We start from the raw sequence: 18617 nt of genomic DNA, 5'->3' as shown, positions 1-18617 counted from the left end.
AGGTCTGTTGAGTTGGTGATGCTGTCCATCCATCTCACCCTCTGTCACCCCATTCTCCTCCTGCCCTCAACTTTTCTCAGCATCAGCATCTTTTCCAGTGAATCAGCTCTTTACATGAAGTGCCCAAAGTATCGAAGCTTCAGCTTTAGCATCAGTTCTTCCAATGTATATTCAGGATTGATTTCCTTTAACATTGACTTGTTTGATCTCCTTGCTGTTCAAGGGTCTCTAAAGAGTTTTCTCCAGTACCACAATTCAAAAATACCAGCCTTCTTTATGGTCCAATCTCACATCCATACACAACTACTTGAAAAACCATAGCTTTGACTATACAGACCTTTGTGAGCAACATGATGTTTCTGCTTTTTTAATATGCTGTCTAGTTTTGTCACAGCTTTCCCTTCAAGGATCAAGTGTCTTTTAATTTCATGGCCGCAGTCACCATCCACAGTGATTTTTGAGCCCAGAAAAATAAAATATGTCACTGTTTCCACTTTTTCCCCTTCCCCTTGCCATATTCATGGCAAATATGCCATGAAGTGATGGGGCTAAATGCTCTGATCTTTGTTTTTTTGAATGTTGAATTTTAATCCAGTTTTTTCAGTCTCTTTCACCCTCACCAAGAGCCTCTTTAGTTCCTTTTGCTTTCTGCTACTAGAGTGGCATCATCTGCATTTCTGAAGTTGTTGATATTTCACCTGGCAAACTTGATTCCAGCTTGTGATTCATCCAGCCTGGGATTTTGTGCAATGTATTGTGCATATAAGTTAAATAAGCAGGGTGACAATATATAGATTTGATGTACTCTTTTTCCAATTTTAAACCAGTCTATTGTTCCATGTTTAGTTCTAACTGTTGCTTCTTGACCCTCATATTGGTTTCTCAGAAGGCAGATAAGGTGATCTGGTATTCCTATCTCTTTAAGAATTCACCACAGTTTGTTATGATCCATACAGTCAAAGGTTTTAACATTATCACTGAAGCAGAAGTAGTTTTTTTTTTTTTTTTTTTTAATTCTCTTGATTTCTCTATGATCCAACAATTGTTGGCAATTTGATCTCTGGTTCCTCTGCCTTTTCTAAATCCAGTTTGTACATCTGGAAATTTTTGGTTCATGTACTGCTGAAACCTAACTTGAAGATTTTGAGCATTACCTTGCTAGCACAATGAGCACAACTGTACAGTAATTTGAGCATTTTTTGGAATTGCCTTTCTTTCGGAGTGGAGTGAAAACTGACCTTTTCCAGTCCTGTGGCTGTGCTGAATTTTCCAAATTTGCTGGCATATTGAGTGTAGCACTTTAATAGCATCATCTTTTGGGATTTGAAATAGCTCAGTGGAATTTTCTCATTTCCACTAGCTTTGTTCATAGTAATACTTCCTAAGGCCCACTTGTCTTCAGACTCGATGATCTAGCTTTAGGTGAGTGACCATACCATCATGGTTATCCAGGTCAGTAAGGCCTTTTTTGTATAGTTCTTCTGTGTATTCTTGCCACCTCTGCTTAATATTTGCTGCTTCTGTTAGGTCCTTACCTTTTCTGTCATTTATCACAACCATCCTTGTATGAACTGTTTTCTTGGTATCTCCAATTTTCTTGAAGAGATCTCTAGTCTTTCCCATTCTATTATTTTCCTGTTTCTTTGCATTGTTCACTTTCTTATCTCTCCTTGCTAATATCTGGAACTCTGCATTCAGTTGCGTATATCTTTCCTTCTCCTTTGCCTTTCACTTCTCTTTTTTTTTCTCAGCTATTTTTAAAGCCTCTTCAAACAACCACTTTGCCTTCTTGCATTTCTTTTTCTTGGGGATGGTTTTGGAAGATTTATGTAGGAGAACCCGTGTATAAAGTGAAGATTTTGCTTTAAATACTAGCACATAGTATAGGCTGTCTCTCAAAGACCTAGATAAAGTTAAAAGAATGTGAATGTGAAGCAAGAACACGGGAAAAATAAAACCCTCTTTGAGTCCTTCACTTTCCTTTCCAGGATGCAGAGAAGTCTATTAACTTAACACCTCTGTGTGCCTCTGTTATTTCAAATGTTTCTTACAGTGCCCTAAAATCCTGCACCGAGTGATTTTCATTCATAGTATGTCTTTCATGAAAATATCACAACTCACTTAGAGGTATATCAGTGATAGGAGCTGTATTAATCAGTCATTATGATATCCTGTGTAAGGTAATACTTCTAACTATGTTTCTACCTTAAGAACTTTTTATTTATGAAGATATATATTTATACCAGAAGATATCTTTCTTCTTAGTGGAGAACCAAGTGATTTACTATAGGAGAGTTCTGGGTACTTGACAACCATTTTTGAAGGATTGTATAAACAGGATTTACTTACCACTTAAAGGAATGACTAGAACACCAGGGAGGACCTATCAGTACTGGTATCTATACTTGTGTCTGTTATAACATCGCTGGCTGCCTTTAAAAAGCGTTGTGCCATTGTCCTCCATGAATCTCCTTAAGCCCCAAATTTGTTGTGCTTGATATTGTTTCATTGTTTATGTAGAAAATGCATTGGATAATTTTAGAGGTAACAGTGTCCAAAATGACTTCTGTTCGTGTGAACATAATGGGATAGCATATTTTTTTTTTGCCTCTGTCCATAAATAATTTAGTTTGAGAAGGAAAGTAAAGTTCAATGTTGTGGTATTTCAGTGTTCTAATAATTCTCCAAAAAATGTCTGATGCCACTGAGCCCATCCGAGATTATGTTATTAAGACACCCGTATTTGTGATAGCTTCAAACCCAGCTGCTCATTCAGCTTTCATTTTTGCTTCATAAGAAGCTATTTAATTTTGAGTTATATTTCACGTGCTTTTGCAATTTTATTTTATAACATCCTCATAAATTAGTGATATTTCATGAGGAAACTGAGGTCTAGAGAGACTATGATTTTGCCTTAGGTCAGATGGTGGTCATTCCAAATCTAAATTTAGAACCAGAAAGTCTTTACCAGTTTTTTAATCTATCTAGTGACTGGTCATTGAATATTGCATTGAAATGTGAACCAAGAAGTAATGTCAGTAAGATGATAGAGCATGAGGTACCATTACCACTTCACAGAAGTATAACTTTTTTTTTATTAGAGTATAGTTACTTTACACTGCTATGTCAGTTGCTGCTGTAAAGCCAAGTGAATCAGCCATACATATATGTATATCCCCTTTTTATTTGGATTTCCTTCACTTATAGGTCACCACAGAGACCAAGTAGAGTTCCCTGTGCTATACAGTAGGTTCTTATCAGTTATCTATTTTATACATAGTAGTATATGTATATATGTATTGTATGTGAAGAACTTTCTCATTGGAAAAAACCCAATGCTGAGAAAGATTAAAGGCAGGAGAAGGGCATGACAGAGGATGAGATGGTTGGATGGCATCACCAACTCGATGGACATTAGTTTGAGCAAGCTCCAGGAGTTGGTGATGGACCTATTCCAGGGAACCCTGACATGCTGCAGTCCATGGGGTCACAAAGAATCAGACACAACTTAGTAACTGAACTGAATTGAGTGTATGTAAAACTCATCAGTGGCCACAGGACTGGAAAAGGTCAATTTTCATTCCAATCCCAAAGAAAGGCAATGCCAAAGAATGCTCAAACTACCGCACAATTGCACTCATCTCACACGCTAGTAAAGTAATGCTCAAAATTCTCCAAGCCAGGCTTCAGCAATACGTGAACCGTGAACTTCCTGATGTTCAAGCTGGTTTTAGAAAAGGCAGAGGAACCAGAGATCAAATTGCCAACATCCGCTGGATCATGGAAAAAGCAAGAGAGTTCCAGGAAAAACATCTATTTCTGCTTTATTGACTATGCCAAAGCCTTTGACTGCATGGATCACAATAAACTGTGGAAAATTCTGAGAGAGATGGCATTACCAGACCACCTGACCTGCCTCTTGAGAAATCTGTATGCAGGTCAGGAAGCAACAGTTAGAACTGGACATGGAACAACAGACTGGTTCCAAATAGGAAAAGGAGTACGTCAAGGCTGTATATTGTCACCCTGCTTATTTAACTTATATGCAGAGTACATCATGAGAAACGCTGGACTGGAAGAAACATAAGCTGGAATCAAGATTGCCGGGAGAAATATCAATAACCTCAGATATGCAGATGACACCACCTTCATGGCAGAAAGTGAAGAGGAACTAAAAAGCCTCTTGATGAAAGTGAAAGAGGAGAGCGAAAAAGTTGGCTTAAAGCTCAACATTCAGAAAACAAAGATCATGGCATCCAGTCCCATCACTTCATGGGAAATAGATGGGGAAACAGTGTCAGACTTTATTTTTTGGGGCTCCAAAATCACTATAGATGGTGACTGCAGCCATGAAATTAAAAGACGCTTACTCCTTGGAAGGAAAGTTATGACCAACCTGGATAGGATATTCAAAAGCAGACACATTACTTTGCCAACAAAAGTTCGCTTACTCAAGGCTATGGTTTTTCCTGTGGTCATGTATGGATGTGAGAGTTGGACTATGAAGAAGGCTGAGCACCGAAGAATTGATGCTTTTGAACTGTGGTGTTGGAGAAGACTCTTGAGAGTCCCTTGGACTGCAAGGAGATCCAACCAGTCCATCCTGAAGGAGATCAGCCCTGGGATTTCTTTGGAAGGAATGATGCTAAAGCTGAAACTCCAGTACTTTGGCCACCTCATTGGAAGAGTTGACTCATTGGAAAAGACTCTGATGCTGGGAGGGATTAGGGGCAGGAGGAGAAGGGGACGACACAGGATGAGATGGCTGGATGGCATCACTGACTCGATGGACGTGAGTCTGGGTGAACTCTGGGAGTTGGTGATGGACAGGGAGGCCTGGCGTGCTGCGATTCATGGGGTCACAAAGAGTCGGACACGACTGAGTGACTGAACTGAACTGAACTGATGTCAGTCTCAATCTCCCAGTTCATCCCACCACCTTCTTTACCCCTTGGTATCCATACATTTCTTCTCTACATTTGTGTCTCTGTTTCTGATCTGCAAATAAGATGATCTTTGCCTTTTTTCTAGATCCCACATATATGCATTAGTATATATTTGTTTTTGTTTTTCTTTCTGACTTACTTCACTCTATATGAAAGCCTGTAGGTTCATCCATATCTCTTCAAATGACACAGTTGAGTTCCTTTTTAAGGCTGAGTAATATTGCATTGTATATATGTAACAAATCACCTTTATCAAGTCCTCTGTTGATGGGCATTTAGGTTACTTCCATGTACTGCATACTGTAAATAGTGCTGCAGTGTACACTGGGGTGAATGTACCGTTTTGAATTATGGTTTTCTCTGGGTATATGCCAAGGAGTGGGTCATATAGTTGTACTATTTTTAGTTTTTTAAGGATCCTCTGTAATGTCCTCCATAATGGCTGTATCAGTTTACATTCCCACCAACAATGTAAAAGGGCTCCCTTCTCTCCACAGCCTCTCCAGAATTTACTGTTTGTAGACTTTTAGATGATGGCCATTCTAACTGGCGTGAAGTAATACCTCATTGTAGTTTTGATTTGCATTTCTCTAATAATTAGTGGTGTTGAGCATCTTTTCATGTCTTTTTCGGTCATCTGTATGTCTTCTTTGGAGGAATTCAGATTCATACTCTTGTGGGAGTCTATCTAGTCCAGCAGTGAAATTCCAGCACAACTTTGGAGCAAAAATCAGTGCATCAAAGAGGGTAAGAAGAACAGTTTTACTTTACTTGTTTCACCGCTTCTTCAAGGTAGCGTAGATCAGTGCCTAGAGAGACCTTCTTAGCCTGTAATTCCTCCCACAAGTGAAAGTGAAAGCATAAGGTGAATGAGTACCCAGATGACCTGGCCATTACAGACACTGTCCAAGATGTCACTTCCTTCTTTGCTCAGCCAGATTACTGAGGAGATCAGCACCACTGTGTCACTGGGAGAGGCTGAGACCAGGGGAGAAAAGTTGCACACCCTACCAATCCCACTAGGAGAAGGAAATGGCAACCCACTCCAATACTCTTGACTGGAAAATTCCATGGATGGAGGAGTCTGGTAGGCTACAGTCCATGAAGTCTCAAAGAGTCGGACATGACAGAGTGACTTCACTTTCTTTCTACAGTTCCTTTTAGAGAAGGAAATGGCAACCCACGCCAGTGTTCTTGCCTGGAGAATCCCATGGACGGAGGGGACTGGTAGGCTACAGTCTATGGGGTCACAAAGAGTCAGACATGACTAAGCAACTCACACACACACACACACACACAAACACACACACCAAATCCACTATAGACTCCAATGGGAAACCTGCCCATGAGCCACTTGGGACACCTTGATGGTGAACCCATCCCACATGATCCATGAGTATGTCAAATGCTTTGTGTCCCTCACTTTCTCCCTCTCCAAGGTTGGATCCAAGCACACCCCTGTAGACACTGAGAACAGGTGTCACAGACAACTTGACTCTGTGTGACTGAGAAAATGTACACAAAACTGAGCAAATCACACCACCCTAGAAAAAGAAATAGATTATCAACACACATTCTTGCTTTACAGAATAGAGAAGGTATTCAATCTTAAGAAAAACTCCCTCACGAGATGTGGAATGAGCACACTGATGTGTGAGAAAGAAATGTAAGAGAGTCTTAGATCCCTGGCCAGTCTGCTGGTAAAGGTGTTTCTCTCCCAAAACTAAATCATAGAGAGTGAAGGAGATGATTGCTTCTTCTGTTGCAAAGGCAGCAATTAAAGACTTCAAGGAACATGGAAAGTCAAGGAACCATGACACAAAAGGAACAAAATTATATTCCTATAGCCAATCTGAAAGAAATGGAGATCTGCAATTTGCCTGACAAAGAATTCAAAATAATTGTTTTATGGAAGCTCAGTGAGCTTCAAGAGAACACAGATAGAAATTCAACAAAATCAAAGAACAATATGTGAACAAAATGTATTCAATAGAGAAGTTCAAAAAAATAGAAATCATAAGAAAATCAGAAATTCTAGAGCTTAGAATACACTGAATAAAATAAAAAATGCAGTAGTGAGACCCTTAGCAGTAGGCTGGATCAAGCAAAAGAAAGCCTAGGGATTTTATGGTACACCTTCAGCAGAGCTAACATTCTTATAATGGTAGTCTTAGAAGATAAGTGAGAGAAAGAGGCAGAAAGTTTGTTTAAAGAAATAATGGGAATTCCCTGGTGGTCCAGTTGTCAGAATTCTTTGCTTTCACTGCCAAGGGCCTGTGTTCACTCCCAGGGCCTGAGTTCAAGTCAAGCAGCAGGACCAAAAAGAAAGAAAAGAGAGAATGAAAGACAGGATGAAAATCTCCCAAATCTAGTGAGACATATTTACATCCTGGTCCATGAAGATAAGAAATATACAATTAGGTTAAACCCCAAAATACTTCACAGATACATATTAAAATCAAACTGTCAAAAATGAAAGGCAAAAAAAATCTTTGAAAACAGCAAGAGAACCATTTCCAAGCTCAGTTTATGAGGCAACCACTACCCAGATACTGCTGCTGTTGCTAAGTTGCTTTAGTCATGTCCAACTCTGTGCAATCCCATAGACGGCAGCCCACCAGGCTCCACCATTCCTGGGATTCTCCAGGCAAGAATACTGGAGTGGGTCGCCATTTCCTTCTCCAATGCATGAAAGTGAAAAGTGAAAGTGAAGTCGTTCAGTCGTGCCCGACTCAGGGACCCCATGGATTGCAGCCTACCAGGCTCCTCTCTCCATTGGATTTTTCAGACAAGAGTATTGGAGTGGGGTGCCATTGCCAGACAAAGATTAAATGGATTGTTTGAGGATTTTACTATTGGGTTATATGAACTCTTTATATACCTTGGATATTAACTTGTTTTCAGATAAATACAAATTTAAAAAATAAAAAATGACTGCATGTTTTCATGGGTAATGTTTGGGTAAATGTTAGTCAATAAGTGCTCTCCCTCTTTCCCTGCTGTCTGGTATCATTCACTAATCAACTGAGTGACCTTAGATAAATAACTCCATTTCTCTATACTTAAATTTCCCATTTTACATATTAATAGGGTTAGCTTAGACAAGTGTTTTTCAACATATCTTTGTCAAGATACAGCAACACCTGAAAGAGTTCTGTCATCAAAGTGAAAGTCACTCAATCATATCCAACTCTTTGCAACTTTTCCCCAGGCCAGAATACTGGAATGGGTGGCCTTTTCCTTCTCCAGGGGATCTTGCCAACCTCAGGATAAAATTCACGTATCCTGCATTGCAGGAAGATTCTTTACCACCTGAGTCACCAAGGAAGCCCAAGAATACTGGAGTGGGTAGCCTATCCCTTCTCCAGGGTATCTTACTGACCCAGGAATTAAACTGGGTCTCCTGCATTGCAGGTGGATTCTTTACCAGCTGAGCTACTGAACATATCTGGGCGGGGGAGGGGGATGTATTCAGTATCCCCTATATCTATTATTTGTTGTTGTTCAGTCACTAAGTTGTGTCCGACTCTCTGCATGGACCCCATGGACTCCAGCATGACAGGCTTCCCTGTCCTTCACTATCTCCCAGAGTTTGCTCAAACTCATGTCCTTTGAGTCAGTGATGCCTTCCAACCATCTCATCCTCTGTCATCTCCTTCTCCTCTTTCCCAGCATCAGGGTGTTTTCCAGTGAATTGGCTCTCACATCAGCTGACCAATGTATCGGAGCTTCAGCTTCAGCGTCAGTCCTTCCAATGAATATTCAAGACGATTCCCCTTAGGATTGACTGGTTTGATTTTGCTGTCCAAGGGACTCTCAAGAGACTTCTCCAGTGCCACAGTTCAAAAGCATCAATACTTCAGCACTTAGCCTTCTTTGTGGTCCAACTCTCACATCTGTACATGACTACTGGAAAAACCATAGCTTAGAGGTTAACCATTAATATTCTAAAGGCTCTGAAAATTTCTACATACCTATTAAAAAGTTTATTAGAAAAATTTATTTGAGGGTCGTTATTAATGGTTGTCAGCCAATGATAGAGAATTCTCTAAGCAAATAAACTTGGAGTAAATTTAACATTTCTGTTGAGCCAGAAAATAAGAACTGTGGCTTTCCTTACTGAGGGTAAGCTCCTTAACTGCATGCAGAATTCATCAGTTACAAATTCCTGTTAAGAAATATATCCATATAGATCTTGCTTACCCCCTTTCTAGGGAAATAATAGCTCTTTTTTCTCATCTCTAAATGTCATCTGTGCAGCAAAGCATAAATAAGAGCAGTAATCAGAAGAAATATGAAAATGATCTAGCTCAGAACAAAAGAACAGCAGATGGCAGATTTAACTTCTCTTTATAATGTACAGTGGGAGGAAATACTGAGGTGCATTTAGTCATTCTGATCTTTGACTAGAGGGAAAAGGAAGATCTAAGAGTGTTGCTCTTCAGCCATTTGAACATTTGTTGTGGGGCAGATTTGTGTCATCACAGAAGCTCATACTATAAGAGAAAGAACCCCACTAACTCCATTAGCTTCATAATAACAGATTGCAGCCAGTTTATGACTGTGCATTTTACACTTAAAGAAAACTGGGTAATACAGTCCAGTATTGGATTTACCTTACAAAAGATTCTGGGTTCAATCCCTGGGTCTGGAAGACCCCCTGGAGAAGGAAATGGCCACCGACTCCAGTATTCTTGCCTGGAGAATTCCATGGAAAGAGGTCCATGGGATCACAAAGAGTTGGATACAGCTGAGCGACTAACACTTTCACTTCACTTCACATAATCTTTATACATATACATCAGACATGTAATAACTATCCAGATACCTGCATGCCCATGTAAGTGCAGAGCTCATGGATTTTTTTTCTAAACCAAACATACCCATGCAGTCAACACTCAGATTAAGAACAGACCTCCACCAGCACCAGCATCCTTTCCCTTATGATCTTTTCCCCATTGGTCTCTACTGTATAAATGTAACCTCCTTGCTGACAACATGTATTAGTTTTGACTGTTTTTGAAATTTATATTAGAGTATAACTATGCAGTATTTACTCTTTCATGTGATTTTTTTAGTTCAATAAATATCAATATCATTGTGTATATGTCTACATATTCAACCATGGATTAGCAATTGAGGAGTTTCCAGTTTGGGGCTATTACAAGGAATACTGTTATGTACATTCTGTCATTCCATATATTACCTTAAAGTTTTATTTGGTCACATCTGTCATTTCTCTTTTCAGTGGTTCAGTGGTGCTCAGCTGTAATCACCCTGTTCTAAGGCCGTTGTAATTACTATTTTTCCCGTACCTGTCAAATCCTGGAGGTACTGCCCAACTCCTCCCATCAGTATCTTGCCCCAGTTCAGCAGAGATAAAAGCCTTTGCCAGTGTAATTGCATGCCAGTGGTTATTTACCAGTATTCCACTTTCCACTAGTAATGGACGCCTGGTTGCCAGCTAGCCAAAGAGTGCTTCACATCTAGAGTCTTCTCCTTAGAAGAACCAGCTGTCTTAGGTCAGATTTTCTAAAAGGAGCCCCCAAATTTAGAGTATGTATTAAAGTGGATTTATTAAGTAAATGTTCACAGAGAAGCTAGTAAGTGGGTGGGGAAATTACCTCAGTGAAATAAAGCCAAGCTAGAATTCAATTTTAGTTGAAGCCCTGTTCTCCATCTGATTTCACAAGAAGCATCAGAATCTAAACAATTCAGAATTCGTCCTACATCAATAAAAGTTGAGCTTTTGTATTATTCACCAAGTATTTACTGGTTGTGAGCTGCTGTGAAACAGGGTGGGTGGTATGACTCATGGAAATCTCTAGAACTTCATAAAAACTAAGTGCCCCTGGTAGCCCAAAGGCATACTCTAAAGAAAGTTGTTGGTGGAAGCCCTTAACAGGAAAGCTAATAGAAGCTCAGATATGATTTCAGGGGAGCAGTAAAGGGGATTAGACTGAATCTGGGAAGAGCACCAAGAGCATCTGCTGCACTTCTGTAGCTTTCCTGGCACCCAGAGAGCACTTCGGTAGTGTGGTGTCATGCTAGTACTGATGCCTGGGAATTTGCTTGGCATTAAATATTTTTTACATCCACTGTCTTCTACTTTTACAGTATCTAAGTAGGATAGGCAGAAGAGATATTATCTCTTACAATTGATGAAGAAACAGTTATAGGGTCATGAAATTAGTAAGTATCACAGATAGGGCCACAGCCAAATAGTCTGACTTCTTGTCCGAGTCTCTGGTTCTCCCATTAACAGATGCTCCTTATTATATCTTTGAGCATCCCCTAAACTTGTTTTTCACCTGTCCAAAGCAGTTTTCTATCTGTGAGCCACTTTTGCTGCCATAAGTCAGTTTTCAACAGAATTGATATTCTATAGTGCATCAAATATCAAATATGTGATCTCAATATGGTAACAGACACGGGTGACTTGGGCTTCCCAGGTAGCACTAGTGGTAAAAACCCGCCTGCCAGTGTAAGAACATAAGAGATGCAGGTTCCATCCCTGGGTCGGGAAGATCCTCTGGGGGGAGGGCATGGCTATCCACTCCAGTATTCTTGCCTGGAGATCCCATGGACAGGGAGCCTGGAGGGCTAGTCCATAACGTTACAGGGAGGGGGATATGACTTGAAGCGATTTAACATACACACAGAACAGGTGACACAAAAGAGAGCAAGAGCAGCTCCTTTGTCTGTAATGGACTTATGATATGTTACATGTTGAATTGTGTCCCTAAAATGATACGTGAAAGATCTAACCCCCGTTACCTGTGAATCTGCCCTTATTTGGAAATAGGTTCTTTGTAGATTTACTCAGGTTAAGATAAGGTCTTTAGGGTGGGGCTTCATCCAACAAGACAGGTGTCCTCCACAAGAAAGAAGCCAGGGGAAAGCAAGGAAGGATGCTCCCTCTACAGGCTTAAGAGAGCCTGGCCCTGCTATCACCTTGATTTCAGACTCCTGGCCGCCAGAAATTTGAGACGATAAATGTTTATTGTAAGTCTCACAGATTGTGGCTCTGTTTTGGCAGCCATAGGAAACTAACACATAATTATTGAGGAAATATAAGAATACCAGGCGTGATGAGACTTAGCATATGACTGATAAATGTAGAGGCAACATTAAAAGACTTACTTTAGAATCTTGAAACTCAGAGGTCTAGGTTTAACTTTGTATAAATCATTTGACCTCCCTGAATCTTAAGTTCCTCATCTAAGGTGTCTTGTTCCTACCTCAGACATCAGTCAAGTGAAGGAGCAGTGAGGCAATGAGCAGTGAACTGTACTACTGTTGCTGCTGCCACTGCCAAGTCGCTTCAGTCATGTCCGACTCTGTGTGACCCCATAGACGGCAGCCGACCAGGCTTCCCCATCCCTGGGATTCTCCAGGCAAGAACACCGGAGTGGGTTGCCATTTCCTTCTTCGATGCATGAAAGGTGAATAGTACCACCTGCCCAATTTCTGTTTTAACTTGAGAGATTCACCTATTACTTTTTAATGCTGGTGTAAAAGCAAGTGTCTCTTTATAATTTTTTTGAAAATATTTCAGAAGCACTCAAAGATACAAAAATTCTCTGGAGTTGGGCTGCATTTAACTTCTCTGCAAATTTCTGAGGAGTTGCAGGCATTTAATTTGTTAGAGTTCCTTACTTAACTGACAGACATTCATATATCTGTGCCATATCAAAGAGAAGACAGAGATAAAATGAAAAGGGGATATTGTTACAATGTTTGGGTGATGGTAGCTCCTCAGGAAAAAGCTAAGCCACAGTAAGGATATTAAAACCTGTGCAGAATTGTAAGAAATCATTTATGTCACAGGAATACTGCACCAAGTTACTGTGCATAGAAGACAGATGTTTGGAATACAGGCCTTCCCAGAGAATGAAAAGTTCTGCATATATTCATAGCTGTCTCCTCTCAGGATTAGGTTTTGCTCCAGAGCCAGGTTGAGAGTCATATTTCAAATAAAAGCTCTTACTTAATCTGTAATGAATTGAGATTCCAGCAGGTAGAACTCATTGAGTGAAATTGTTTCTTGCTATGATCTATTCGTTCACATCTCTGAGCTAGTTAGAGGAAATTATCCACGCGTTTGTTTTTATTAGTTTAAAAGCTGCTGCAGTTGTTTTGTTTGTTTTTGTCAGTGTAACGTTAAAACATGTTAGAGAATTAGTGAGAAAATATATTTTCAATACATCTAACTCTCTATTGCTGGAACTGGGACATCAGAAATTTATTTTTCATTTATAGCCAATTGCATAGATAAACTTGAGGAAAGTTAGCAGTCTCCTAAAAATATCATAAGCTGTAATTCCTGCTTGTTAAGCCCTTTATTAGACTTTGTCTGATCTGGGTATAGTGAGAGAGAAAAGGTGCCAAATTCCATTGTTGAAAGCTACTCTATAATTGGTCACCTGGTTATATAAATTGAGTTTTTGAATTTCATTTGGAATTTGATCTATCATGCTAAATTCGAAATGGAATTCAAATTATCCTCTGAGCTGCATATAAAATTGTTTTTGCTAATATAACAAAAATATAAAAAGATATTCATGAAGGAAACATTGAAACGCTGGGGAAATAAGTGATGGGGATGTTAATGCCTTCATAGCATGTCATATGGGTTTTCCTGTCAAGAGAATTTTAAATATCTAAAAGAAGAGAGTGAGTAGATGCCTAAATAAATAAATACTCCAAGGAAGTAAACGAATGAACTTTGAAAGAAAATGTAGTTGTATCTTATTATTTTGCTTCAGATAAACCAAAGCATTTTTTAGCTGATATTCTATTTGTTCGCTTCATTTTGTTTCATTTTGTTTTGCTTTTCTTTTAAGAAATGAATGATTGTTGATCAGCATGAGGGAATGTGGACCTTTTTCTTCCCGAGATCATTGCTGTAACGTTAAACATACAATGTTTGTCTGTAGTTAAGAGTAGTATATAGTTGATTTTTGCTTTTAAATAATCTGAAAACTGTCACCTGGAATAATTCACCCAATTATAACTAATATTATTAATGAGATAGTAGGTTTATAGCTCCCATCTTTATTTTCCATTTGTCTTGTGTTTTCTGATACTTTTTGTTATTCTTTCTTTTCTTCATTTGAATTAACATTTGAATTATTGATTTTATTTTATTAATACATTAGTTAAATTTTTGTAAATTTTATTAGGTATTTTAGAAATGACAGAATGCATCCTAGACTGATTACAATCTAATGAAAATCATTACTTTTACCATTTACTCTTCCTATTATAACTTTAAAATTTTAAAACAGTAGGTGCTTCCTCATTTTTAAGTTGTCATCCATGGATTATCTGCCAAGTCAGACATTATTTTCTTTAACTACATTTTGATTATTTTCTTATCCTGACCATATGTACTTGAAAATTGGTTATATTTTTTTCCTTTAAAGATAGTGTCTATTATTTATATTAATAATACCAATAATTTTAATAATATTTCTTTCTCTCTGATTATCAGCATTGTTTGCATGATATACCAAGTTCACATTGTGTGTGTGTTGTGTGTCCTGCTTAGTGTTTGATGAGCCCCTTTTGTTTTTAGATGTATCTTTTAATAGTGTAATACTTTCTCAAGCACTTTGTCTTCAGATATCAAATTCCACTCTCTTCACTCTCTTTTCTCTTTGATTCCACTTATACATTTTTCCCATAGCCCAAATCTGGTTGATTTTCATCTTGTACATTTCTTGTATAATTCTCTGTATAATTCTTTATGGGAATTTTTGTTGGAATTGGTTGATTTTGTGTTCATGGGTTCTTCAGTTAGCTGATAATCTAGTGACTGAATAATTGCCCCTTCTTTTTTCCCCACTTGAATTGAAGTATAACATATACAATACTCAACAACTTAAAGTGTGTAATTTCAATGGGTTTTGATAAAAAAAAAAGGTATACAATTGTGTAACCAACCTGAGTCATATAGAAAAACAAAAACTAAATGTTGCAACTCAAATTATCCTCAGAAAAATTATCTGAGCTTTTTCTGTCATTGAAACCTCTTACAGAAATCTACAGTGATAATACATATACTGACAGATATCTAGAAAATTTTGAGACATTTCTAGTAGTTAAGAATACTACTTAAGAGTAATTTCTATAAAGTATTTAAAGTAACTATGATTATAAGATATGAGTATTTATCAAACTTAGCAAAACTCTCAGAAGTCATTCTGGAGCTTCATTATTCTACTTGTTGCTGACAGTGAGGAAATTTAGTTTTTTAAGTATGATAGCATTTTAGGAATTTATGTCTGGCTTCTTACAGCTTCATCAGTCATGGATCAGGAAACATCATTGCTATTTTCACCTCTGTCCAAATTTATAATGCAGCCATTATAATTTAGTTTCAAATCACCTACCCTTCTTTTTACATGTATGTGAGAGTAGAGTTGAAAAGACAGTGTAATTCAGCATCTGTTTTTCTTCATACAAAACAAGTTTTTAAACATTGGGTTGATGAGGAAATAGCATGGCAAAGGACAGACACAAATATCCATTTTGAGACTCTAATGTGATAGATAAATTCTAATAGGGAGTTAGTGGAATACAGTGAAAGAAGGGCCAGGAATCACTATAAACAGCTGTTTTTTTCAGAACAGTGGTATAGGGGGTGGGTAGGTCAAATTGGGGGTTTATAAAATCCAGGAGGAAGTATTAGGTTCTCTTTCCATTCAATGTTTGTTGATTAAATTAAATTTAAAATTAACCTTAATGAAACAGAGAATTGCACAATTTTTTGAATCAATGTGTATTTTATTTTCTTTCCCCAAACAGTCTTTGTAAAGTAACATAAAGGAAATAAAACAGGAGAGGAGGGCATATTTATAAATACAGTGCAGTAAGGAGCAGGCTCCTGTTTCTACAAATCCCGGAGGAGGTGACCTCGTGGCCTATTCTGATCATTACAGTCACCACGAAAGGCCAGCCAGCATGGTTGATAAACCTGGGTACTCGATTCTACTGTTCTCTCACTGTGTTCCTGTGTGAGATACCATCAGAAGGGGTGCTTGTTTTCATAGTGTAGACACAAAAGATATGGAGCAAGGGGGCCTAATGACTTGAATATTAGGGACAGGAACCTGGCACTTTTTCCACAGAATTCCCCTGATTCAACTGTGAAAATGGATTTTCAAATCAAACAGACAATCAAATCTCACTTTCGTGCCTACAACAATAATCCTGTACAAATAAACTGATTTCTGAGACATGTAGTCACCATCTGTAAGTCTAAGCTAATAACTATTACTAGAATATTGTGAACTAAATATTATGATATATATATAAAATAATATGTGAAATACGCAGTGTCTGGTCTGTATGATTAAGTGTATGGGAAAGAATCTTTAAAAGGAGGAGAGAAAGAAAGAATATCCTATCCTAGTTAGCTTTTTAATCCACTTTTATTTACATTTTTCAATTTAAGAGAAACATGACTCCCAGTATTCTAATCCAAATAATTACATAATTAAACAGCATATTTCCAGACTAATTTTTCAAAGAACAATCTAATGGTTTACTTTTATAAATATGTGAGAATACAGTGTAATTGTATGTTACCTTTTAGATCTGTTCAAGAATAACCACTGGGAAATATTTAAGATTGAGGATCTAAATATTTTAGGTATTTAATGACACAGACAAGTAGCAGTTTCTACTATTTCTTAATGTTAGGAAAGTGCATGACTGTGGCAGGGAGAAGGCAAATCAAACAGAAACAACATGTTTGACAGCGACTGTTTCCCCCTTCTCCCCAAATGGATGCAAGAACACATGCACACACATAAACACACATACTGACACACACGCACACATGCACGCATACACAAAGCAATTCTCCGCAGCTCTTTTTCTTGGGCTCTGAACTCTTCTTCCCCATCAAAGTCATTCTTCCTTGTCCATGAGTGAAAATCTGTGTTGCTACTGGATAGCCTTGTTCCTCCTTGCAGAAGATGGGGAATTCAGAAGACTCTTTTCTTTTGAACTGTCTCTGTACCTTTAACAGCTTCATTAAAATATTATAGGATTTATAAGCATCAAATTATAATTTATGTCCTACATACGAGTTACATTCACTAATATCCTGGAGACTGGTCCCTCTCTAACTTGGGATTGTCAGTGTGTGTTGTAGGTCATTATGCTTAATGTTACTGGTAGTCCTCAATTTTCTACTTGAGAGTATGTGCACAATAGCACTATAAACATTTTTGAGGCCTTAACAAGAGATGTTACAACCACGCCTTTGATGTACCTCTACCATAAGACCGAGTTTTACATGCAGTGTGCATGCGTGCTTAGTCGCTCAGTCGTATCTGATTCTTAGCGACCCTGAAGACTACAGCTTGCCATGCTCCTCTGTCCATGGGGATTCTCCAGGCAAGAATACTGGAGTGGGTTGCCATGCCCTCCTCCAAGGGATCTTCCCACCAAGGGATCAAACCCAGGTCTCCTTTATTACAAACAGATTCTTTACCATCTAAGCCACCAGGGAAGCCCAAGAATACTGGAATGGGTCCCCTATCCCTTCTCCAGGGTATCTTCCTGACCCAGGAATCGACCCAGGGTCTCTTGCATTGCAGGCAGATTCTTTACCAGCTGAGCTACCAAAGAAGTCCTTTACATGCAATAATCAATACTTTATCTTATTCTGGAGCCATTTGTTACGTAGAGATCCTCTTCCCAGCAGAAGCATTAAAACTTCTTGTTTGACTCATCTCCACAAAATTCTTTCTTGCTTTCCTTCATTCCATATTTGTGCCCATTTTTGTCCATAGTTCGAACTCAGAGTCTAACCAGTATCAGCAATTTTCCTTATTTGCACATTCTTACATTACACTAAAATAATTTCAGAATTGCTTCACCCATACCACTTAAACAAACTCAAGACAAGGAGCTTAGTTAACTTTCTCCCATCCCAAATGAGCATAAACAGGTAAATGAATCAAATTCTGTGCATACAAATTCACTTGAATTACGTTATTTTGTTTTATTTTGTTCATTTTTCCTTTAATGTGGCCATATTGTCTATTTAGGATTAAACTGGGTATATTTGTCTTATTATGATTTGTTTTAGCTCTCTCCTTTTAATGGACTTAGTGGGATTTTTTGGTTTATTTATTTTGTCTTGTATTAGAACATCAGATGCCTCCATAAATCAAAAGAGATACCATGGCATCTCTTTATATAAATGTATCCCTTTTGTATTTTATAATGTCTTTTACTTTATTTCTCCCACACATGCCCTGAACTCATGATAGGTGTTTGCTTCAACATTTTCTGCTTTGTCCTTCCTCTTTTATTGTAAAGAAAAAATTGTAAATATATAATTGTAAAATGTTTTATGTATTACATTATATTTAATTATATGTATATAATTATTTCCATTAATTTCTTACATACTATATATGATCTTCTGTTGTTTGCTTTCTTCATACTAAAAATCACACCATTTTATTTTATTTTATTTTATTTCAATTGAAAGTTCATAGTACTCCATTTGATAAATATGCCATAGTGTATTTAACTCAATTTCTCTGTCTAGATATTTAGGCATGCAATATTTGGCAATTAAAAATAATCCTGAAATTTTTCCACATGAAATTTTTATTTTTGAGGATTTTTCTTCAGAGTGTTTTC

Source organism: Bos taurus, chromosome 26 (genome assembly GCF_002263795.3).
Source record: "Bos taurus isolate L1 Dominette 01449 registration number 42190680 breed Hereford chromosome 26, ARS-UCD2.0, whole genome shotgun sequence".
NCBI classification, from domain to species: domain Eukaryota; kingdom Metazoa; phylum Chordata; class Mammalia; order Artiodactyla; family Bovidae; genus Bos; species Bos taurus.
This window is presented reverse-complemented; position numbering follows the sequence as displayed.